We start from the raw sequence: 24433 nt of genomic DNA, 5'->3' as shown, positions 1-24433 counted from the left end.
TTAATTCCATAAGAAAAATATTAATTTTTCAACAAAATCCGAAATTGCACTCAAACATCGCCCGTGAGGGCCACGTCTTGGAACCCGACAGGAGTTACAAAATATGAACGCCCATCCAACCACGAGTCCAACCATACTTGAAACTTACGGGAATATCGTAGAATTCAATTCTAAGAGAGTAGTTTAGCCAACACCCCTTGATGGAGCTCTTTAGTGCTACTAAAACCACCCACTACTCTTACAACTTCAATCTACATCAACATAATTCAATTGGGCCAATATTAGTAAAAATTTCCAGGTTTTTGGTCGTTATGGCATTTTATCAAACACTTAGAGTGCATAGCATTCAACTACCTCTACTAATGGTGTTTTTTCATCCAACAATCCCTCTTTCCCACCAATAAGAGATACTAAACCATCCTTTGTCTACAAATTTCCTTCTTTAGCACCATTGCAATCATCAATGAACTGACATCCACCCAATTGTTACTAATTAATTCATTACAAAAATCTCTACAACACCCAATAATCTAGTTGAAGTATTTATGTCTTCCAAGCACCATCCAAAAAGTGCTAATGCTTATTTCTTGCTCATATATTCACTAACAATCCATGATTATAGGTTTAAGAGTGAAAGATTACCTCCTGAAGACCAAATCTTGAAAGTCAACTTTTGGGGTGTTCTTGAGATTTTGAAGAAATCCTATGGAATCCAATACAAAATCTTGTTGTAACTAGTGATTGAGAAGTGAAATCTTCATAAAAACACTCTTAAAAACTCACCTTAAGTGTGTATTGGAAACCTTGGCCGGATGGGTGATGGAGAGAAAAGCCCTAGTCTTGAAATCCTTTTATTCTTCTCTCTCCCCGTTCATGTATTAATAGGCCGAGATACAATATTTTTTCACTAGTGCTATCCCTGTGCTATAAGGCTTTAGCTCACTGGTTTGCTAAAATCGGATACAATATTTTTCCATTGGTGCTATCCTTGTGCTATAAGGCTTTAGCTCACTGGTTTGCTAAAATTTTCAGCTTCCCTCCTATGCTATAACTGCGCTATGGGGAGATAGCTCACTGTATTTTCTTCAGTCTTATTACTTTGAAATTAACATCCAAGGGAGAAAGTTCTACAACCTTTGTACTAATTGATCTACCTCGGCACCATAAAATCTTAATTTCCTTAGCAAAAATTCTCCGGGGTTGTTACACATAATTCAACATCTGGTAAACCTTTTCAACTTAAGTTATAACCCTTGGAACTAAGTGATCCAAATCATTCCAAAACTTCACCGGACCCAAACCAATCAACCTGGTAAATCATAAAACAACTAAAAAACATAACTTGAGCAGTAAATGGGGAGACTAGATTGTAATACTCAAAACAACAGGCCGGGTCATTACAAGAACGTCCGAAAGTGGATTCGGAGGTCTGTAAGTTATTTTGGGGTCATTTGGCGAAAAGTAGAAATTTGAAGGTTTTTGAGAAGTTTGACTAGAAGTGGACTTTTTGGTATCGGGGTCGGATTCCGATTCCGAAAGTTGGAGTAGGTCCGTAATATTGAATGTGACTTGTGTGCAAAATTTGTGGTCAATCGGACGTGATTTGATAGGTTTCGACATCGATGGTAGAAGTTGAAGTTTCAAAGTTCACTAAGTTTGAATTGGAGGGTGATTCGTGTTTTTAGCATTGTTTGATGTGATTTAAAAGCTCGACTAAGTTCATGATGTGCTTTGGGACATGTTGGTATATTTTGTTGAGGTACCGAGGGCCTCGGGTGAATTCCGGGTGGTTAACAGATCGAATTTGGAGTTGAAGAAAGAGCTTAAATAGCTGGTGTCTGGTGCAAGGGGCCGCAGGTGCGGCATTATGGTCGCAGAAGTGGTCCTAGAACACCTGGGCAAGGGCCGCAGATGCGGAGTTAGGGGCGCTGATACGCATCCATAGGAGCGGTCAAGGCTCCGTAGAAGCGGTCTCAGAGAATCGAGCCGCTGATCGCAGAAGCGAACAAGCCGGCTAAGGGGGAAAACCGCATCTGCGAGGTTTTTTTCGCAGATACAGAGAAGCAGAAACGAAAATCATGGCTGGGCAGAATGTTTTAAGATGTGTTTGGGTTCATTTCACCCATTTTCCATACGGCTTGGGCGATGTTTGGAGCTCTTCAAGGGAGTATTTTCGCTATCCTATGCAAGGTAAGTGATTCTCACCAATTTCAAGTTAAGTACTTGGTTTACATATGGATTTAGACTTGAAATTTGAAGAAATTTGGGAATTTTGGTAGAAAAACCAAGAAATGGATATTTTTGGATTTTGACCACGAAATTGGACATGAAATTTAGAATAAATTATATATATGAGTTCATGGTGATATAGGTAAGGTTTATCTTCGAAATTTTTCAGAATCCGGGCACGTGGGCTCGAGGGTGATTTTTATCAACTTTTCAAGCGGAGTTAGGAATTGTTATAAATTGGATTATAATAAGTATTAGAGTGTGTATTTATGGATTTACACGTTTATTGACTAGTTTTGGAGCGTTGGGCATCGGTTTGAGTTATTGAAAGGGCTTGGGAGCCGGTTATGGAATTTTGGAGCGAGGTAAGTCTCCTTTCTAACCTTGTAAGAGGAAACCTACCCCATAGGTGAACTTAATTAAAATGTGTTATTATTTATGGGGGCTACATACGCACGAAGTGACGGGAGTCCGTACGTAGCTACTATTCTTGTTTATGTCCGGGTAGTTTTAGGTTTACACCATGCTTGTGGACACCGTTATTTGATTATATTTGTTAACCGTATCAAATGGAACTGAGTTGAGGATTTTTAAGGATTTAAAAGCTTCAAGTCGAATTGTCTTTATTTTGAAAAGAATCAAGAAAGGGTTATGATTTATTGATAAATTCATATTTGACCGCGTCGCATGTATGATCCGCGAGCGGGGTAATAGATGCATATATGGTTCGTGTCATTTGACCCTCGGCAGTGCACAATTTACATTTATATTGGATCATGCCGAACGTCCTCGGTGGTATTCGTGTATGATAATAGAACTGGAAGTTCCTTTGATAATCAGTATAAATTCATTGTTTGTGTGATCATATGTTTTAAAGGAAGGAAGTGATTCAAACTCTTAAATATTTCTGAAGACCTGTTCAGTTATTTCTTGTTATGAGTTTTATTGTTATATATATCTTGCTTAATTAGAATTTCATATTATCCTATTGTTGGCCCTTAGTAAGTGTTGGAGTAGACCCCTCGTCACTACTTTTTCGAGGATAGGCGGGAAACTTACTGGGTACACGTTGATTTACGTACTCATGCTACACTTGCTGCATATTTTTGTGCAGGGGCATATATGTCTAGTGGCCTCGTGGGCGCAGAGACGCGATTATTGCGGGGACTTAAGTGAGCTGCCCTCCATGTTACGATTTCGCAGCCAGTAGAGTCTCCTTCAGAGTATTTATATTTTTCTATCCAATTTGTATTCCGAACAGATGTTGTATTTTATTTTATATTCCCAGTTGGTACTCATACACTTGTGACACCGAGTTTTGGTGGATTATGGGTTGCACTGTATTGGAATTTTTAAAGATATTATTATTTATTTTGTAAACTTCATCTTTTACTAAATTAAGTATTTATTTTTGGCTTGCCTGACCACGGTGTCCGGCGCCATCACGACCTTTAATGGATTTTGGGTCGTGACAACATGGTATCAGAGCACTAGGTTCACTTAGGTCTCACGGGTCATGAGCGAGTCTAGTTGAGTCTTGTGGATCGGTACGGAGATGTCTGTACTTATCTTCGATAGACTACAGAACTGTTAGGTGTACTTCCCTTCTTGATTCCTCATCGTGCGATTCGATTCCTTTGAGGCTTATGCCTTCAATCCCTTCCTATTCGTTCTTATGCGACGCGAAGCGCTTGTTATAAATTGGGAATCGAGAAACTTTTATGGTACTACAGAAGTGGTGCAGGATGTTTCTCCCTGCATATTTGATTGGGCTATTGTCATCGCCTCGCGGAAGGTCGTTCTGTCGTTACAACTCAGTTTCAGTATTACCTAATGTTTTGAGATTTGGCATAGATTGTTATGACGATTCGTGACCATGTTTGTGTAATGGTAGGATACTTGTCTATGCATTGAATCAGCGAAAGACTTGGAAAGGAGTTTTACCCAGTGCATGATTCAGAGATCCAGTATTTTATTTCCCTCGAAGGAAAGGCAATCGGACTATAAATGTTCAGGTTTGGGTTGATGGAGTAACGGGACTTGGTATTTTCTAGTGTAATGGAAATTTCATCTGTGATGTGGTGCCGTCGTCCCTGTTGAAGTTAAGGTTCGCCGATGTCATGGTCTTCATCATTTTGCCTTCGGGGTCAGAGTAGTGTGAGATGGTGTTGGAGAAGTGGTTGTCAGAGACAACAGAGTGCAGTAATTCCAGAATTTAAATGGGTATTTCTAATGTTGATGGCTCGGGGAAGATGATCTTCGGAGGGGTTTAAAGTTGGTAGCGATCTTTTGGTTCAAGTGCTACAGAGATAGATATTGAATTAAGGCAACAACTAGGCAGCGAAGGACGAGGAAGGACATGTGGGGGGGGGGGGGTGTCTTGCGGTGGTTAAATTCTAGAAGGTCAAGTGTGAGAAACAGAAGTCAGGTAGTTGCTTAAAGGAGAGGGTTTGACCAAAGTGGGAGAGTGGCAAAGTTGCATATGGGTTCTGTGGTAGGATGACTATACACCTTGGGGGAAGTTAGAGTGATTTGGGATTCATGGTGGACAATGACTAGGTCTACGGGCTTAATTTGGAATATTGGCTGCTATATTGAGGAAGATTGGGTATGACAGGAGGGAGTTGCTTAATAGAAAGCAGGATACAACATGACTTTGGATTGGAATGTATTGTCGCACCTTTAGTTGATGTCCATGAGGGGTGAACGGACTTGTACAGCTGGTGAATGAGGACGGGCTCAAGATGGTTTATTGGTTTCGGGGTAATAATACTTGGTGCAGTGTTGTTGGAAGGTGTCGGCACGGAATTTCCATAGGTGGGTTATCTTCAGTGAGCAGGTTAACGGTTGCGTGGTGTTGATGAAGCTTCTAAGAAGAATTTCACTGGCTACCCGGTGAGAGGTCGAACATGTAAATGTGGCTAGTGATTAAGAATGTTCATAAAATGGTTAACAGGAAGATTTCGAGGAATTTGGCGGGTCGATTGTGCGAGATCATGTCAATAGGAGATAAGGAATCTTGGTAGGTTCCAGGGTTATGTAATGGTATCTTCAAGCTAAGTGGGAGAGCCCCACTGCCTACGATTGGGTTGCATGGTTGTCTACTTGAGAGGCTTCTGGTTATCAGTATGTTGGTGGGCTATTACGGCTAAGGAAAGTGAACGTCAGTGGTGAATTGAGCAAAGGATATGAGGAATATGTGTTATAATTGGCCTTATCGATTCATGTTCAGATTTTGGGAAGACTTAGAATTTATGCTTCGTGTAGAGGTGAGTTACAAGGAACGTGATTCAACTGGGTGTTTCTTTGAGAGGGTGTTCATGTGCCAGCAAGGCCTTGGAGTTTGATCATAATTGGGAACAAGTCAGAGTGGATGACTCTCAACAATGGTTCTAGTGGGTTCAAAGTGCGGTGCCTAAGGATTTCGAGCCAGTAGTATGGTTAAGTATTGAGCTTTTGCAGTGGATTATGAAAAGTGGCTTGGAGTGTTCTACGTTATCTTCGGTCTGCGTTATGGCATTGGAGGAATGTGAGAAAATAACTTCGGATTCATAGAGGGATTTTCAGAACGGGTGTACCAGTTGAAGACGCAAATATGCACACAAGGATGGCATGCAATGGTTCGTGGGTTTTGGAGACAATGTGGTCTCGTGAAATGGGGTCACTCAGGATGAGTGCAGACTGAGTTTGTTATATTGATAAAGGAGCTGTAGTTATTTCTATGGAAGATCCAGAGTAAATTAGAAAAAGTCGAATTCGGTTAGCAATGGTTGAATTGGCATGATAATGGCAGTGATTAGTTCCTTCAGCGTGTTAAGTATACCTGTGATTTGTGGCGGTACGTGCGAGGTTTGACAACCGCCGTAATTGATCTTATTTGGAGGCATGCGAGTATTATGGCCTGTTATGTATAGATGGAGCTCGGAAGAATTATGGTGGTTTAAACCACCACTCGAGGTTTGTATTTTCTGCGGTTATGAGAATTTAGTCACGTGGGGCAATGGTTCTCCTTAGATGAGTTAAGTGAGAAGTTTCTATATGATGAAGTGTGTACCCTATTAGTAGTTCAGGAGTTATGATGAAATTCTGGTACTCTTGCGTATTGGTATGTTAGGTGCAGTGAGCGACATAGGAATTGGAAGTTGAGGATCAAGATTGCAGTTGATGTCGACAAGAATGCCACGAGCTCAAATAAGCAGGGAAGAATTCAGATATTTAGAGTGAGCTGGTATTGCCTTTAGCGTCACCTGAGATCGGTGTCCTGTGTAAGGGGCTTTGTGTAATGATTTGCGACTTCTTCATTTGCTTTACAACATTAGTGTGGCCGGTGGTATGGATGTGCAGGCTTGTGACCTGGTGCGAAAGGTCGTAAGAGCGTATCCCACACGAAGATTGTATAAGTGTGTCATGTAGTAACTTGATTGATTAAAGATTGGAAACCAAGTATGGGGATTATAGTACTATCGCTAATGTGAGAGGTTATGCCTGGAGGTCGCTCGGTTCATTTGGTTGTGGAATGCAAAAGTTTGTTCCGAATTTGATGGTTGTTCTTATGTATCGTGAATAGGTCATTGTGGGCCCTTGAGAGTCTACTTAGTCAAGCATGGTATGATCAGAATCGGTTTGAGGTCCGTTGATGGATCTAAATGTGAATGTGGGTTCTATATCAGGCCGGATGTGCTCATCTCAACATATCATTGTTTTCGGGGGGTCTTCGGGCCTTGGATGTTATTCCTGTCGTCAACTATCCCATGTAATCTATATTATACCAAGTGGATTATGAGGTGGTTTGATTATTCGCACTCGTATTGAGATCCCGTATGGTTTGTGATATTATGTGAGCAGGATGGCTCTCGAGATACAGGTCATATATCGTACCTTAGTGGTGCTTGAGTTTTGTAGCGCGTGACGCTACCCGTCTCCCCAGGATTTGTATTATGCACTTGGCGTGCTTATGGTTGATATTCGGGTATTTCGTGTGTATGAGCGTTACGGGTCGATGTGTGTCTTCTTTAGATTATTATATGTGGATTGGGTGGCACGCCGCCACGTTTATATGGTTGGATCGGGTGGCACGCCGTCACAGATATGTTGATTGGATCGGGTGGCACGCCACCACAGGTATCATGGTTGGATCGGGTTGCACGCCGCAACGGTATCATGTGTGGATCGGGTTGCACTCCGCAACAGTGTGTTATTGAGTACAGTTTCCCATATCTATTATTGCGTGTTTTGCTTCTCATTTCCCGAGGAAGGTTCACAACATCCTTTCTGTTGTTTAATTAGCTACGTGAGTTGAATAACTCTTTCCAGAGTTCATTTTTCCTTATGTACCACATTCGAGTTTATGGATTGTTGGCACATGGTGGAATCATATGAGACCTTTGGTAGTGTTCGTGGTGGCTTATTGCCGAAATAACTTGTACTGGGTGAGACGAGATTTTTGGACCTAGGATCAGTGCGATCAGATTTATATAAAGCATATTAAAGAGTAAATATTGTTATTCAGTCCAGAATGAGGTAATGGTTCTTGTCGGGAGGAGATACTCCATAAATTGTAATTCGGCAGGTGGCTATGAGTTCTACACATCTTCTCTGTCGTGGCATTTCAAGAATTGGAACAAGACTTATATGAGTCATGAGGTGTGTTGTAAGCATCAGATTCGTGGGATTTCGGCTATTGTTGTCAGAGGATGTTATTATGGTCATGTGAATGATGCAGTGCATGGTGTGAATTCAGTGAGAGTATACAATCACGTATTGGTACATCGTGTAGTGAGTGATACAGTGTTCGGATTATGGAAGCAGGCCTGGCAGAAAATTTCGGATGTTGGAATTTGACTATAAGGCTAATTTAACTAAACAAAAAGGGGAATCTTTGGATTTGCTCGAGCAAATGTACTGAACTGAGTGGTGGTAGCACGGGTAGGTGCACGAGGTTTTAAATAGTGATTTCAGACAACTCCAGAGCAGTTCTTAGCACGTTCGCGGATGAACGTATGTTTAAGTGGGAGAGAATGTAACGACCCGACCGGTCGTTTAGAGCTCCAGCACATCGTTCGGAAGTTTGGGGCCATGAGCAACTTCGCTTCAGGTATTATGACTTGTACGTATGGTCGGAATTTAATTTCGGGAAGTTCGAAGTTGATTTGGAAAAAAAATTCTAATTTCGGAAGCTTTAAGTTGGAGGAATTGACTAAAGGGTGATTTTTGAGTAAACGACCTCAGAATCGGGATCTGAAGATTCCAACATGTTCGTATGATGATTTTGGACTTGGACGTGTGTCCGGATCAGGTTTTGGATGACCCAGGAACGTTTCGGCGCCTATTATGGAAGTTGGCATTTTGAAAGAATTTCATAAATTTGGGTTTAAGTGCATTTCAATGTTATCGATGTCCTTTTGGGATTCTGAGACTAGGAATAGCTCAATATGGCGATTCTGGTGTTGGGAGCGCGTCCGGAAATGGATTCGGAGCTCCGTAGGTCATTTTGGGGTCATTTGGCGAAAGTTAGAAATTTGAAGGTTTTTGAGAAGTTTGACCGGAAGTGGAATTTTTGGTATCAGGGTCGGATTCCGATTTCGGGAAGTTGGAGTAGGTCCGTAATGTCGAATGTGACTTGTGTGCAAACTTTGAGGTCAATCGGACGTGATTTGATAGGTTTCGGCATCGATGGTAGAAGTTAAAGTTTCAAAGTTCACTAAGTTTGAATTGGAGGGTGATTCGTGTTTTTAGCATTGTTTGATGTGATTTAAAGGATCGACTAAGTTCATGATGTGCTTTGGGACGTGTTGGTATATTTGGTTGAGGTCCCGAGGACCTCGGGTGGATTCCGGGTGGTTAACGGATCAAATTTGGAGTTGAAGAATGAGCTGAAGCAGCTGGTGTCTGGTGCAATCGCACCTGCGAGAAAGGGGTCGCAGGTGCGAGCCCGTAGGTGCGGCGTTATGGTCGCAGAAGCGGTCCTGGAACACCTGGGCAAGAGCCGCAGATGCGGAGTTGGGGGCGCTGATGTGTATCCGCAGGAGCGGTCAAGGCTCCGCAGAAGCGGTCTCGCAGATTCGAGACGCTGATCGCAGAAGCGGACAAGCCAGCTAAGGGGGGAAAACCACATCTGCGAGGTTATTTCCGCAGATGCGGAGCCGTAGAAGCGGAAATCGTGGCTGGGCAGAATGTTTTAAAGCTGGGTTTGGGTTCATTTCACCCATTTTCCACACAGCTTGGGCGATTTTTGGAGCTCTTCAAGGGAGTATTTTCTCCATCCTATGCAAGGTAAGTGATTCCCACCTATTGCAAGTTAAGTACTTGGTTTACATATAGATTTAGACTTGAAATTTGTAGAAATTTGGGATTTTTGGTAGAAAAACCTAGAAATGGATATTTTTGAATTTTGACCAAGAAATTGGACATGAAATTTGGAATAAATTGTTTATTTGAGTTCATGGTGATATAGGTAAGGTTTATCTTCGAAAATTTTCGGAATCCGGGCACGTGGGTCCGATGGTGATTTTTATCGACTTTTCAAGCGGAGTTAGGAATTGTTATAAATTAGATTATAATAAGTATTAGAGTGTGTATTTACGAATTTGAACGTATATTGACTAGTTTTGGAGTGTTGGGCATCAGTTTGAGTTATTGGAAGGGCTTGGGAGCCGGTTATGAAATTTTGGAGCGAGGTAAGTCTCCTTTCTAACCTTGTAAGAGGAAACTTACCCTATAGGTGAACCTAATTAATATGTGTTGTTATTTGTGAGGGCTACGTACACACGAAGTGACGACAGTCCATACTTAGCTACTATTCCTATTTATGTCCGGGTAGTTTTAGGTTTACACTATGCTTGTGGACACCGTTATTTTATTATATTTGTTAACCGTATCAAATTGAACTGAGTTGAGGATTTTTAAGGATTTAAAAGCTTCAAGTCGAATTGTCTTTATTTTGAAAAGAATCAAGAAATGGTTATGATTTATTGATAAATTTATATTTGACCGCGTCGCATGTATGATTCGCGAGCGAGGTAATAGATGCATCTATGGTTAGCGTCGTTCGACCCTCGGCAGTGCACAATTTACATTTATGTTGGATCGAGCCGAATATCCTCGGTGGTATTCGTGTGTGATAATAAAACTGGAAGTTCCTTTGATAATCGGTATAAATTCATTGTTTGTGTGATCATATGTTTTAAAGGAAGGAGGTGATTCAAACCTTAAATATTTCTGAAGACTTGTTCAGTTATTTCTTGTTCTGAGTTTTATTGTTATATATATCTTGTTTAATTAGAATTTCATATTATCATATTGTTGGCCCTTAGTAAGTGTCGGAGTCGACCCCTCGTCACTACTTCTTCGAGGTTAGGCGGGATACTTACTGGGTATGCGTTGATTTAAGTATTCATGCTATACTTGCTGCACGTTTTTGTGCAGGTGCATATATGTCTAGTGGTCTCGTGGGCGCAGAGGCGCGATTATTGCGGGGACTTAGGTGAGCTGCCTTCCACGTTACAAGTCCGCAGCCAGGAGAATATCCTTCAGAGTATTTATATTTTTCTGTCCAATTTATATTCCGGACAGATGTTGTATTTTATTTTATATTCCTAGTTGGTGCTCATGTACTTGTGAAAACGGGTTTTGGGTGATTATGGGTTGCACTGTATATTATTATTTATTTTGTAAACTTCATCTTTTACTATTTAATTGAAGGAAATATGATTTTAGAAATATTAAAAATGAGAAACAAATTAAGTATTTATTTTTGGCTTGCCTGGCCACGGTGTCCGGCGCCATCATGACCTTTAATGGTTTTTGGGTCGTGACATCGCGAAGCCTTGAATTAGGTAATCACCTTTTTGTTCTATGCTATCGCAATAGTTCGTCCACGATCGCGAAGTTTGCTTGTCCATTGATATGTGAACGCATAGCCAGTTCCGCGTTCGCAGTGAGGAAGAGAGGACCTGGGCAGTGGGAGGATTTACTCTATGCGGTCGCGCGGAGTGTTACGCGATCGCGTAGGTTTATGCAGTCACTAGTACGCGATCGCGGGTGAGGTGGCGTGTTTGCATAGCATGTTTAAAAGTTGTTGGAATTTTGTTCTACGCGATCGCGTGGGAAATTCCGCGATCGCGTAGTGTGAGCACCTGGGCAGAATATAACATTTCAAAATCGAGGGTTAAGCCATTTTTAGCAAAACTTGAGATAGGGAGCTCGGATTGGGACGAGATTAAGAACGATTTTCAGAGACACCGATTGGGTAATGATTCTTCACTTGTTTTTGGTTATATTCAACTAATCTATCATTAATTCCATCCTTTAATTTCAGATTTGGGTTGAAAATATTGGGATAAATGGGAGAAATTCTTCAACCAAGGTTTTGAGTTTTGATTCGGATTTTGATGTCGGATTTGGATAATTTTGGTACGAGTGAACTATTGAGTAAATGAGTGTTCATATTTTGTGACTTTTACCCGATTCCGAGACGTGGGCCCTGGTCGACTTTTCAGGACAAATTTTGGAATTTTTGTTAAAGTCTTGATTTCATTAATTAGATTAGTCTATTATAGTTGTATTTATGATATGTAATCGTTTTTGGCTAGATTTGGGTCATTCGGAGTCGGATAATCGAGGAAAGGACATTCTTACTGATTGATTGAGCTTGGTTTGAGGTAAGTGGCTTGGCTAACCTTGTGTGGGGGAAATCTCCTTAGGATTTGGTGTTGTTATGATATGTGAGCGCCGTGTACATGAGGTGACGAATGCGTACACGGGCTATTTATGGAAAAACATGATTTTAACTGAGTAATAGCCTGTTTTGCATATTATATGAGTATACTAGCATGTGTAGTTATCCTGTTAGCCTAGAATAGCATGTCTACGTGTCCTAATAGCCTATTTGAACTCTTTGCAGCATGTTTAGGAAGTCCCACTTCTTTCTTGACTTGTACTTAATCTAAATTGTAGGTTTCTTGATGTAAATATTATATTCATTTGTTTGAGTTACCTATTTATATTTGGACTACGGGACGGTATCTTGGGAGATCCCCCCGCATATTTACTTTTGAGACTACGAGGCGGTTCCTCGGGTTTTCTCCCTGCACATTTACTTTTGAGACTACGAGGAAATTCCTCGGGAGTTCTCCCTGCATATTTACTTTTGAGTCTATGAGGCAGTTCCTCGGGAGTTCTCCCTGCATATTTACTTTTGAGACTATGAGGCGGTTCCTCGGGAGTTCTCCCTGCATATTTACTTTTGAGACTACGAGGCGGTACCTCGGGAGATCTCCTTGCATTTGTATTTTGGGACTACGAGATGGTATCTCGGGAGATCCCCTGCTGTTTATCCCTGTGTTCTGCATTGCTACTTTGCTATGTTCTCTTTGTTTAAATTCCAGTCTCTTATTATATTGTTATATTCTCCTGGTTATTTATTATATACCAGTGGGCCTGAACTGACCTCGTCACTACTCGACCAAGGTTAGGCTTGGCACTTACTGGGTACCAATTGAGGTGTACTCATGCTACTCTTCTGCACATGTTTTCATGTGCAGATCCAGGTACTCATTACCAGCCGCATTATCAGTGAGTCGAGATAGCTTTGGAGACTTCAAGGTACATCTTCTGCGTCCGCAGACCTAGGAGTCCCTTTCTACTCTTCCCCATGTCCATTATCTTTTGTATTTCTTTTGTTAGACTCTGATGTATAGAGATACTAGGTTTCCTTCTGTAGTTTGTGATTCACGATGTTCGGAGTTTTGGAAAACTGTGTACGTCTAATGTTTTAGTTATTGTATATGCCGAGCGGCATTATTATTGGTTATTCAGTATCTAATGTAGTTAGCTATTTAGTTTTGCTTCCATTATTGATATTTCCGCAATCTATTAGGCTTACCTAGTCGTAGAGACTAGGTGTCGTCACGACATGTCTCGGAGGGATGTTTAGGTCGTGACAAGTTGGTATCAGAGCTTTAGGTTCATAGGTGTCATGACTCACAAGCCGGTTTGTTAGAGTCTCGCAGATCGGTACGGAGACGTCTGTACTTATCTTCGGAGGCTATGGAACTGCTAGGAAAAATTATACTTCTTTGATTCCTTGTCATGCAAAATTGTTGACATCAAGAATTCTAAAATTCTGCATTCTATTCTTCTCACAAATAGTGAGGACCCGTACTGGAGGATCTGATGGCCAGGCACCCGCATCCCCTGCTAGAGCCGTTAGAGGCCGGGCCGGGGAAGAGGCATAGGATGCCCATGCGGTGCAGCCAGAGCACCCTCACGAGCTGCCACAGAGGAGCCCCCAGTAGCTCCAGCTGGAGGGCAAACACCTGATGTACCTGTTGCTGCACCAGCCCTTCAGGAGACTCTAGCCTAGTTCATGAGCATGTTCAGCACCTTAGCTCAGGTTGGATTGATCCCACTAGCTCCTGCCACATCTCAGGCCGGGGGAGGGGCACAGATTCCCATAACCCATACTCCTGAGCCGAGGGTCCAGGTTGACCAGGCCCCAGAGTTCATCCCTATGCAACCGGTAGCTCCGGTTCAGCAAGAGACTAGGACAACAATTTTTGAGGTGGAGCAGCTCAGACTTGAGAGGTACAAGAAGCACCACCCTCCTACCTTCAGTGGATTGGCGTCAAAGGATGCCAGAGTTTTCTAGAGGAGTGTCATCGTATTCTCCGTACTATGGGCGTAGAGGAGACGATTAGGGTTTCTTTTACCACCTTCCATCTTAGAGGAGCAACCTATAAGTGGTGGCGTGCTTATGAGTTGAGTAGTCCGGATAAGGCAGCTTCACTTACATGGACTCAGCTCTCGGACATGTTTTTGAGAGAGTATGTCCCTCAAAGCCTCAGGGACTCATGACGCGTGGAGTTTGAGTAGCTGCACCAGGGTGCTATGACTGTGTCAGAGTATGCAGTCCACTTCAGTGATTTGGCCCGACATGCACCGGTCTTAGTTGCCACAGTTCGAGAGAGGGTTCGACGGTTTATTGAGGGACTCTACCCCAGTATCCAGATTAGTATGACCAATGAGTTGGAGATGGATATTTCTTATCAGTTGGTTATGAGTATCGCTAGGAGATTGGAGGGCATGCTTGTCCGGGATAGAGAGGAGGGAGAGGCCAAGAGGTCTCGAGAGACTAGTTCTTATTCTGGTGCTCGTGCCCCAGCAGCTCGCCATGGTAAGGGTTATGTGAGTCGCCCCATTCATTCAGCTCTTCCAGCCGCCAGTGGTGTTCCATCCCCTTCTAGGCCCCAGGAGCCTTATTATGCATTGCCAGTATCTAGTGTGCCTCCTGCACAGGGTGTTCCTAGTGGCCAGTCCAGCAGACCTGGCCCGAGCCAGTCACAGCAGTCACTCCCTCCGAGAGCTTGTTTTGAATGTGGCGACATTCGCCATATGGTGAAGGATTACCCCAAACTTAGGAGGGGTGCACCTCCACAGACTTCTCAGGCACAGCATGCTCCAACGGGTCCTCAGGCTATGATTCTAGCACCAGCTACCGCCCCACCTACTCAGCCAGCTCGAGGTGGAGGTTGGGGAGGTCGAGGTCACCCTAGAGGGGGAGGCCTGGCCAGATACTATGCTCTTCTGGCTCATACAAAGGCAGTTGCTTCTGACTCTGTCATTACAGGTATTGTTCCGGTCTGTCATAGGGATACGTCGGTATTATTTGACCCAGGCTCTACATATTCCTATGTGCCCTCTTATTTTGCCCCGTATTTGGGAGTATCTCGGGATTCTTTGAGTTCCCCTGTTTATATGTCTACTCTTGTGGGAGATTCTCTTATTATAGACCGCATGTATCGGTCATGTTTGATTACTCTTAGTGGTTTTGAGACCAGAGTCGATTTATTATTACTTAGCATGGTATACTTTGATATTATCTTGGGCATGGACTGGTTGTCGCCCCATTATGCTATTCTTGATTGTCACGCTAAAATCGTGACGCTAGCTATGCCAGGATTATCGCGATTATAGTGGAGAGGTACCTTAGAGTATACTCCCAGTAGAGTTATTTCATTTTTTAAAGCTCAACAAATGGTTGAGAAGGGGTGTGATGCGTATCTAGCTTATGTGAGAGATTTCAGTATTGATACCCCTATAGTTGAGTTAGTTCCAGTAGTGAGGGACTTTCAAGATGTGTTTCCGGCTGATCTGTCGGGCATGCCGCCCGACAGAGATATTGATTTTGTCATTGATTTGTTGCCGAGAACTCAGCCCAACTCCATTCCTCCATACTGTATTGCTCCTCTTGAATTGAAGGAGTTGAAGGAACATTTATAGGAATTGCTTGATAAGGGATTCATTCGGCCCAGTGTGTCACCTTGGGGTGCTCCTGTCTTATTTGTGAAGAAGAAGGATGGCTCTATGCGGATGTGTATTGATTACCGCCAATTGAAAAAAGTCACAGTGAAGAACATGTATCCATTGCCTCGTATTAATTATTTATTTGATCAGCTACAGGGTGTCAGAGTGTTTTTCAAGATTGATTTACGTTCTGGCTATCATTAGTTGAAGATTCGGGAGCCAGATATCCTGAAGACTGCTTTCAGGACTCGGTACGGTCACTACGAGTTCCTTGTGATATCATTTAGGCTGACCAATGCCCCAGCAGCTTGTATGAACTTGATGCACAGTGTGTTCCGGCCTTATCTTTACTCTTTCGTCATTGTATTTATTGACGACATTCTGGTGTACTCCTAGACTTGGGAGGATCATGAGCAGCACCTGAGGACTGTGGTCCAGACTTTGAGAGAAAAGAAGTTATATGCAAAATTTTTGAAGTGTGAGTTTTGGCTAGACTCAGTAACATTCTTGGGTCATATCGTATCGAGTGAGGGGATCAAGGTGGATCCGAAGAAGGTGGAGGCAGTACAGAGTTGGCCCAGACCGTCCTCAGCCATGGAGATTCGGAGTTTCCTGGGTTTGGCGGGGTATTACCGTCGATTTGTAGAGGGATTCTCATCCATTGCAGCACCTATGACCAGGCTGACCCAGAAGGGTGCTCCGTTCAGGTGGATAGAGGAGTGTGAGGAGAGGTTTCAGAAGCTTAAGACAGCTTTGACTACAACCCCAGTATTGGTATTGCCTACAAGTTCGGGGTCTTATACTGTATATTGTGATGCATCGCGGATTGCTCTCGATGCGGTGTTGATGTAGGACAGTAGGGTGATTGCCTACGAGTCCAGATAACTAAGATGCATGAAAAAAACTATCCTGTCCACGACCTTGAGTTAGCAGCTATTGTTCATGCCTTGAAGATTTGGCGGCACTATTTGTACGGTGTTCCTTGTGAGATCTACACTGATCACCGGAGTTTGCAGTATTTGTTCAAGCAGAAGGATCTTAATTTGCATCAGAGGAGGTGGTTAAAGCTGCTTAAGGATTATGATATCACCATTTTGTACCACCCTGGGAAGGCCAATGTGGTGGCCGATGCTTTGAGTCGTCGAGCAGAGAGTTTGGGGAGCTTAGCATATCTACCAGCAACAGAGAGGCCCATGGCGTTGGATGTTCAGGCCTTAGCCAGCCAGTTTGTGAGATTGGATATTTCTGAGCCGAGTCGAGTATTGGCTTGTGTGATCTCTCGGTCTTCTCTTTATGATCATATCAGGGAGCGTCAGTATGATGACCCCCATTTGCTTGTCCTTAAGGACACGGTCTAGTATGGTAATACTAAAGAGGTCACTATTGGGGATGGTGGTGCATTGAGGATGCAGGGTAGACTATGTGTGCCTAATGTGGATGGATTGCGTGAGTTGATTCTATAGGAGGCTCACAGTTCGCGGTACTCCATTCATCCGGGTGCCGCGAAGATGTATCAGGACTTGAGGCAGCATTACTGGTGGAGGAGGATAAAGAAGGACATAGTGGAGTTTGTGGCTCGGTGTCTAAATTGTCAGTAGGTTAAGTATGATCATCAGCAGCCAGGTAGATTGCTTCAGAAGATAGAGATTCCAGAGTGGAAATGGGAGCGGATCACTATGAATTTTGTTGTTAGGCTCCCACGGACTTAGCGGAAGTTTGACGTAGTTTAGGTGATTGTGGATAAGCTGAACAAGTCAGCTCATTTCATTCCTGTGATGACTGCCTATTCTTTCGAGCAGTTGGCTCGAATTTATATCCGCGAGATTGTCAGGCTTCATGGCGTACCAGTATCCATCATCTCTGACCGGGGTACGTAGTTTATATCACAGTTCTGGAGGGTCGTACAGCAGGAGTTGGGTACTCGGGTTGAGCTGAGCACAACATTTCACCCTCAGACGGACGGACAGTCCGAGCACACTATTCAGATACTGGAGGATATGCTCCGCGCTTGTGTGATAGATTTTGGGGGTGCTTGGGATCAGTTCTTGCCACTTACAGAGTTTTCCTATAACAACAGTTATCAGTCGAGCATTCAGATGGCACCGTATGAAGCTCCATACTGCCGGTCTCCAGTGGGTTAGTTTGAGCCGGGCGAGGCTAGATTATTGGGTACGGACTTGGTTCAGGATGCCCTTGATAAGGTAATGGTGATTCAGGATCGACTTCGCACAGCCCAGTCCAGACAGAAGAGTTATGCGGACCGTAAGGTTCGCGATATTGCATTCATGGTTGGAGAGCGGGTCTTGCTCCGGGTTTCACCTATGAAGGGCGTTATGAGGTTCGCAAAGAAGGGCAAGCTGAGCCCAAGGTTTATCAGCCCATTTGAGGTGTTGCGACATGTTCGGGAGGTTGCTTATGAGCTTGCCTTGCCTCCCAGTCTTGTAGGGGTTCATCGGGTATTCCATATTTCTATGCTCCGGAAGTATCACGGTGATCCGTCCCATGTACTGGATTTCAGCTCCGTCCAGTTGGACAAGGATCTATCTTATGTTGAGGAGCCAGTGGTTATTTGGACAGGCATGTTCGAAAGCTGAGGTCAAAGAACATTGCTTCCATGAAGGTTCAGTAGAGGGGTCTGCCGGTCGAAGAGGCGACTTGGGAGACCGAGCAAGATATGCACAACCGTTATCCTCATTTGTTTACCACTTCATGTAGGTCTCTATGCTCGTTCGAGGGCGAACGATTATTTTAAGAGGGGGAAGATGTAATTACCCGGCCGGTCGTTTTGAGAGTTATAGCCCTGATCCCCTATTTACTACTTTCCCCGTATATGTTTCAGCTTATGTGACTTGCCGGGGGATTTTGTTTTGGGTTGTGGGGTGTTTTGGGACACTTAGTCCCTAAACGGAAGTTTAAGTATTAGGATTTTGTCCATAGTCGGAACTATATGAAGACGACTCCAAAATGAGTTCCGTCGATTCCGTTAGCTCCGTTGGGTGATTTTGGACTTAGGAGCATGTCCGGACTGTGAATTTGAGGTATGTAGCTGATTTAGTCTTGAAATGGCGGAAGTCGAATTTTTGGAGATTTTGACCGAGAGTGGAATTTTTGATATCGGGGTCGGATTTCGATTCCGGAAGTTGGAGTAGGTCTGTTATGTTGAATATGACTTGTGTGCAAAAGTTTAGGTCAATCGGACGTGGTTTGATAGGTTTCGGCATCGGTTGTAGAAATTTGAAGTTTCAAGTTCATTAAGTTTGAATTGGAGGGTGATTCGTATTTTTAGCATTGTTTGATGTGATCTGAGGGGTCGACTAAGTTCATATGATATTTTAGGACTTGTTGGTATGCTTGATTGAGGTCCCGGGGCCTCGGGTAGATTCCAGGTGGTTAACTTACTAGTTTTGGACTTGAAAGATTTCAGAAATTTCTGGCATTTTTAGTTATTGGTTTCCTCTTATGTGGTCGCATAGGAGGAGACGCGATCGCGAAGCCTTGAATTAGGCAGTCACCTTTTTTGTTCTATATGATTGCAATAGCTCGTCCACGATCGCGAAGTTTGCGTGGCCATTGATACGCGAACGCATAGCTAGTTCCGCGTTCGCAGTGAGGAAGAGAGGACCTGGGCAGTGGGAGGATTTACTCTATGCGGTCGCGCAGAGTGTTACGCGATCGCGTAGGTTTATGCAGTCACTGGTACGCGATCGCGGGTGAGGTGGCGCGTTCGCATAGCATGTTTTAAAGCTATTGGAATTTTGTTCTACGCGATCGCTTGGAAAATTCCGCGATCGCGTAATGTGAGCACCTGGGCAGAATATAACATTCCAAATCGAGGGTTAAGCCATTTTTAGCAAAACTTGAGATAAGGGAGCTCGGATTTGGACGAGATTTAGAGTGATTTTCAGAGACACTGATTGGGTAATGATTCTTCACTTGTTTTTGGTTATATTCCACTAATCTATCATTAATTCCATCCTTTAATTTCGGATTTGGGTTGAAAATATTGGGAAAAATGGGAGAAATTCTTCAACCAAGTTTTTGAGTTTTGATTCGGAATTTGATGTCGGATTTGGATAATTTTGGTACGAGTGAACTAGTGAGTAAATGGGTGTTCATATTTTGTGACTTTTACCTGATTCCGAGACGTCAGCCCGGGTCGACTTTTCAGGACGAATTTCAAAATTTTTGTTAAAGTCTTGATTTCATTAATTAGATTAGTCTATTATAGTTGTATTTATGATATATAATCATTTTTGGCTAGATTTGGGTCATTCAGAGTCGGATAATCGAGAAAAGAGCATTCATACTGACTGATTGAGCTTGGTTCGAGGTAAGTGGTTTGCCTAACCTTGTGTGGGGGAAATCCCCTTAGGATTTGGTGTTGTTATGATATGTGAGTGCCGTGTACGCGAGGTGACGAGTGCGTACATCGGCTATTTGTGGAAAAATATGATTTTTACTGAGTAATAGCCTATTTTCATCTTATCTGAGTATACGAGCATGTGTAGTTATCCTATTAGCCTAGAATAGCATGTCTACGTGTCCTAATTACCTATTTGAACTCTTTGCAGCATGTTTAGTAAGTCCTACTTCTTTCTTGACTTGTACTTAGTCTAAATTATAGGTTTCTTGCTGTAACTGTTATATTCAATTGTTTGAGTTACGTATTTATTTTGGGACTACGGGACAGTCTCTCGGGAGATCCTCCTGCATATTTACTTTTGAGACTACGAGGCAGTTCCTCGGGAGTTCTCCCTGCACATTTACTTTTGAGACTACGAGGCGGTTCTTCGGGAGTTCTCCCTGCATATTGACTTTTGAGACTACGTGGTGGTTCCTCGGGAGTTCTCCCTACATATTTATTTTTGAGACTACGAGGCGGTACCTCGGGAGATCTCCTTGCATTTGTATTTTGGGACTACGAGACGGTATCTCGGGAGATCCCCTGCTGTTTATCCCTGTGTTCTGCATTGCTACTTTGCTATGTTCTCTTTGTTTAAATTCCAGTCTCTTATTATATTGTTATATTCTCCTGCTTATTTATTATATACCAGTGGGCCTGACCTGACCTCGTCACTACTCGACCAAGGTTAGGCTTGGCACTTACTGGGTACCAATTGAGGTGTACTCATGCTACTCTTCTGTACATGTTTTCGTGTGCAAATCCAGGTACTCATTACTAGCCGCATTATCAGTGAGTTGAAACAGCTTTGGAGATTTCAAGGTAGATCTTCCGCGTCCGCAGACCTAGGAGTCCCTTTCTACTCTTCCCCATATCCATTATCTTCTGTATTTCTTTTGTTAAACTCTGATGTATAGAGATACTAGGCTTTCTTCTGTAGTTTGTGATTCACGATGTTTCGGATTTTGGGAAACTGTGTACGTCTAGTGTTTTGGTTATTGTATATGCCGAGCGGTATTATTATTGGTTATTCAGTATCTAATGTAGTTAGCTGTTTAGTTTTGCTTCCATTATTAATATTTTCACAATCTGTTAGGCTTACCTAGTCGTAGAGACTAGGTGCCGTCACGACATGTCTCGGAGGGATGTTTGGGTCATGACACGACTCCTTCCTGCTGTGAGTAGCCTTGAGCTAATAATCTGGCTTTGTTTCTCATAACCTTTCCATCTTCGTTGAGCTTATTTCTGAAAACCCATTTTGTTCCAATTACAGTAGCATCTGCAGGTTTAGGCAACAGTTTCCAAACTTTGTTCTTATCAAATTGATCGAGTTCTTCCTGCATTGCTTGCACCCAACTGGAGTCTTTTAGGTCTTCCTCAACCTTCTTTGGTTCAATCTGGGAAATGAGTGCGACATTTGCCTTTTTCTTGAGAGCTCCCCTGGTTTTCATTCCTTCACTTGGATCTCATATGATAAACTTTAAGGGTATTCCGATTCACTTCTCTACTCATTTGGACGTGTTGCACTCATATTAGTAGTTGACTCCTTCTGTGATTCTGGTTGACTGTTGGTAGGTTCATTAGTTGACTCTGTGATCCCGTCTAGCCTATCAGTCGACTCTTGAGGTTTGCTTGACTGTGGTATTTCTTGACTGATATCTTCATCACCTGCAATAATTCCTTTCTCGACTGTAGTGTTATTTTCATCAAATATGATATGCACTGATTCTTCTACAGATAAAGTGCGTTTATTATAAACTCTAAAAAATCTACTGTTAATGGAATATCCCAGAAAAATACCTTCATCATTTCTTAGATCAAATTTTCCAAGATTGTCCTTACCGTTGTTGTGCATAAAACACTTGCTGCCAAAAGGATGAAAATAACCTATGTTGGGTCGTTTACCTTTCCACAGTTCATATGGAGTCTTCTTCAAGATGGTTCTTATAAGACATCTGTTGAGGCCGTGGCAGGCTGTGCTTACTGCTTCTGCCCAAAAATGATTTGGCAAGGAATATTCCAATATCATAGTTCTGGCCATATCTTGTAGAGTTCTATTCTTTCGCTCAACTACTCCATTCTGTTGAGGTGATCTTGGATCTGAGAAGTTGTGAGTATATCCTTGATCATTGCAGAAATCTTCAAATGCTCTGCTTTCGAATTCTCCTCCATGATCACTTTTTCCCTGCAGTATTATTTTACCTATCTCATCTTCAATGGCACAACCTGTTTTCTTGAATTTAACTTCGTATCCTGAATCACATAGCCGACTTATACTCAGGAGATTATAGTTGAGTCCATCTACAAGATACACTTCAGTAATATCACAATTGTTATTGAATGGAACTGTGACAGTGCCAACTATCTTTCCTTTTATGTCATCTCCAAATTTGACACTTCCTCCATTTATCTTTGTAACTTGTTTGAATAGGTTTTTGTCACCTGCCATGTGACTAGAACACGCACTATCTAAGTACAATTTTTCTTTGCGACTCTTCCTGTGGTGTTCCTGTAAAACAGAATTATCACTTTTTTTTAGGTACCCAAGCTTGCTTGGATCCTTGTTTGTTAGTATTACTAAGATCAGGATTGTTTTTGGGTTTCCAAATCCATCCCGAAATATTAGATTTACGAAATCGACAGAAAGAGTATTTATGTCCACTTTTATTACAGTAGTGACACATAGGGGCTGATCCATTTTTTGATCTTCCACTTGTGTTAGTACTTGTGGACTCAGTTCTTACTTGTCCTTTTCCAGTTGACTTGTAAGTCGCCTGGTTAGACTTGACAGAACTATGACTGGTGGACTTGCGCATGCCATTAAGTTACATTTCCAATTCCTGAACTTCTTCTTGAAGTACCTCTTTTTCAATTTCACATACTTCAAGCTTGAGTCCCCAGTCTTTCTTCTCCCTATTCCCCTTAGTTCATTCATCATTTTTTGAGACTCTTTTAGAGTAAGGTCAAGAATATCCTGCAATTCATTACATCTATCACAGTTATGCGATCTTACCTCGCTTGTTTCACCTCGTGCCATAAAACAATTTTCATTATCATCTTTGCATTCGTCGTCTGATGCATCTTCATCGGTCCAGCAGCCGGAGAGTTTGTTCATGTCATTTTCCAGGATTGTCATGAAGAATAGATTTGCTATTTTCTCGTGTTCTGAGCTGTCTTCATCACTCCAGCTTCCAAAATATTTGTTTTTATTGAATCCTCAGGAAACCTTTCTTTTAAGATCTGGGCATTCAGCTTGAACATATCCATATTTTCCACACTCATAACATTGTCCATCATTCTTGTCTTGTTCATTATATTGTCTGGCTCGCCTGGGGAGGTATCCTTCCTCTTCTTGTGTTTTGGTATCTTCTCATTAAACCATCCATGTTCCTTGATACCATGGCAATCTCTTCTCCAAGAGCTTCAAGGTCGTCATCAATATCATTTTCTGGCCTTTCAGTTGTGACTTTGAAGGCGACTGTTTTCTTATTTTCTTCCTGGTTTGTTTTCTTGAGGTGAGTTTTCTCGAATGCTATAAGATCTCCTCGAAGCTCATCATATAAAAGTTTGTTTAGATCTTGTGATTCAAGTGCAACTACTTGTGTCTGCCAAGTGGTAGGTAGACTCCTCAGAATTTTTCGAACTTGATCACCACTTGAGTATGGTTTACCAAAAGCTTTTAGATCGCTAATGATTTTGTTGAACCTTGCAAATATTTCTTCAATGGATTCTCCTTCTTTCATCTGAAAGAGTTCATAGTCATGAACCAACATGTTAATGTGAGTTTCTTTCACTTTGCTGGTTCCTTCATAAGTAACTTCCAGTTTATCCCACATTTCTTTGGTTGTATCACAACTTGAGATCTTCTCAAATTCCTCTCCACTTATAGCATTATAGAGTAAATTTCATTCTTTAGCATTGACCTGAACAATTGCCATTTGCTCGTCTATGTACTCATCTATATCTTCTGGATCAGCAGGTGGTTGAGCAGTTGTTGGCAGTGGATAGTTCCCCTTTTTGATAACGTGCCATACTATGACATTATAGGATTTTGCATATATTTTCATATGCACTTTTCAGTGAGAAAAGTGTTGTCCATTAAAATATGGTGGCCTAACCTGCGATGTTCCTTCTTGAAAGAGTAATCCAACAATTACTTGATTTGCCATGATCTTTCTCACAAGCTGTTAAGCAAAAAGTGTGAGACTAGATCTGATGCCAATTGGAAGTACAAGAAGGGGAGTGAATTGCCTATTAAAAATTGTATTGTAAGCAGTTGATTAGTTTACCAACTAGCCTACTAGAAATAAGAACAGGATAATAATAATGCAGAAATAAAGTGCAGGAATTAAAGACATCAGGATTTTATACTGGTTCAGATTCAATGTGAATCCTACTCCAGTCCCCTTGAGTTGCAAGGGTGTTCTCTTTCAGTGATCGAAGTTTCTTGAGTACAGAGTAGTTGATGTAGCTTTACACCAATAGTTTGATCTCTATGTC

At 42.3% G+C, this 24433-nt stretch overlaps 1 protein-coding gene across 5 annotated transcripts in view; it reads right to left on the bottom strand.

Moving 5' to 3' along the window:
* Positions 1-24433, bottom strand: part of LOC108946747 (uncharacterized) — a 63230-nt gene that overhangs the window by 13776 nt on the left and 25021 nt on the right. The gene's annotated exons all lie outside the window — the stretch shown is intronic.

The sequence above is a fragment of the Nicotiana tomentosiformis genome, chromosome 11, assembly GCF_000390325.3.
Source record: "Nicotiana tomentosiformis chromosome 11, ASM39032v3, whole genome shotgun sequence".
In the NCBI taxonomy this organism is placed as follows: domain Eukaryota; kingdom Viridiplantae; phylum Streptophyta; class Magnoliopsida; order Solanales; family Solanaceae; genus Nicotiana; species Nicotiana tomentosiformis.
The sequence above is the reverse complement of the archived record's forward strand: the minus strand, read 5'-3'. Positions and strand labels throughout refer to the sequence as shown.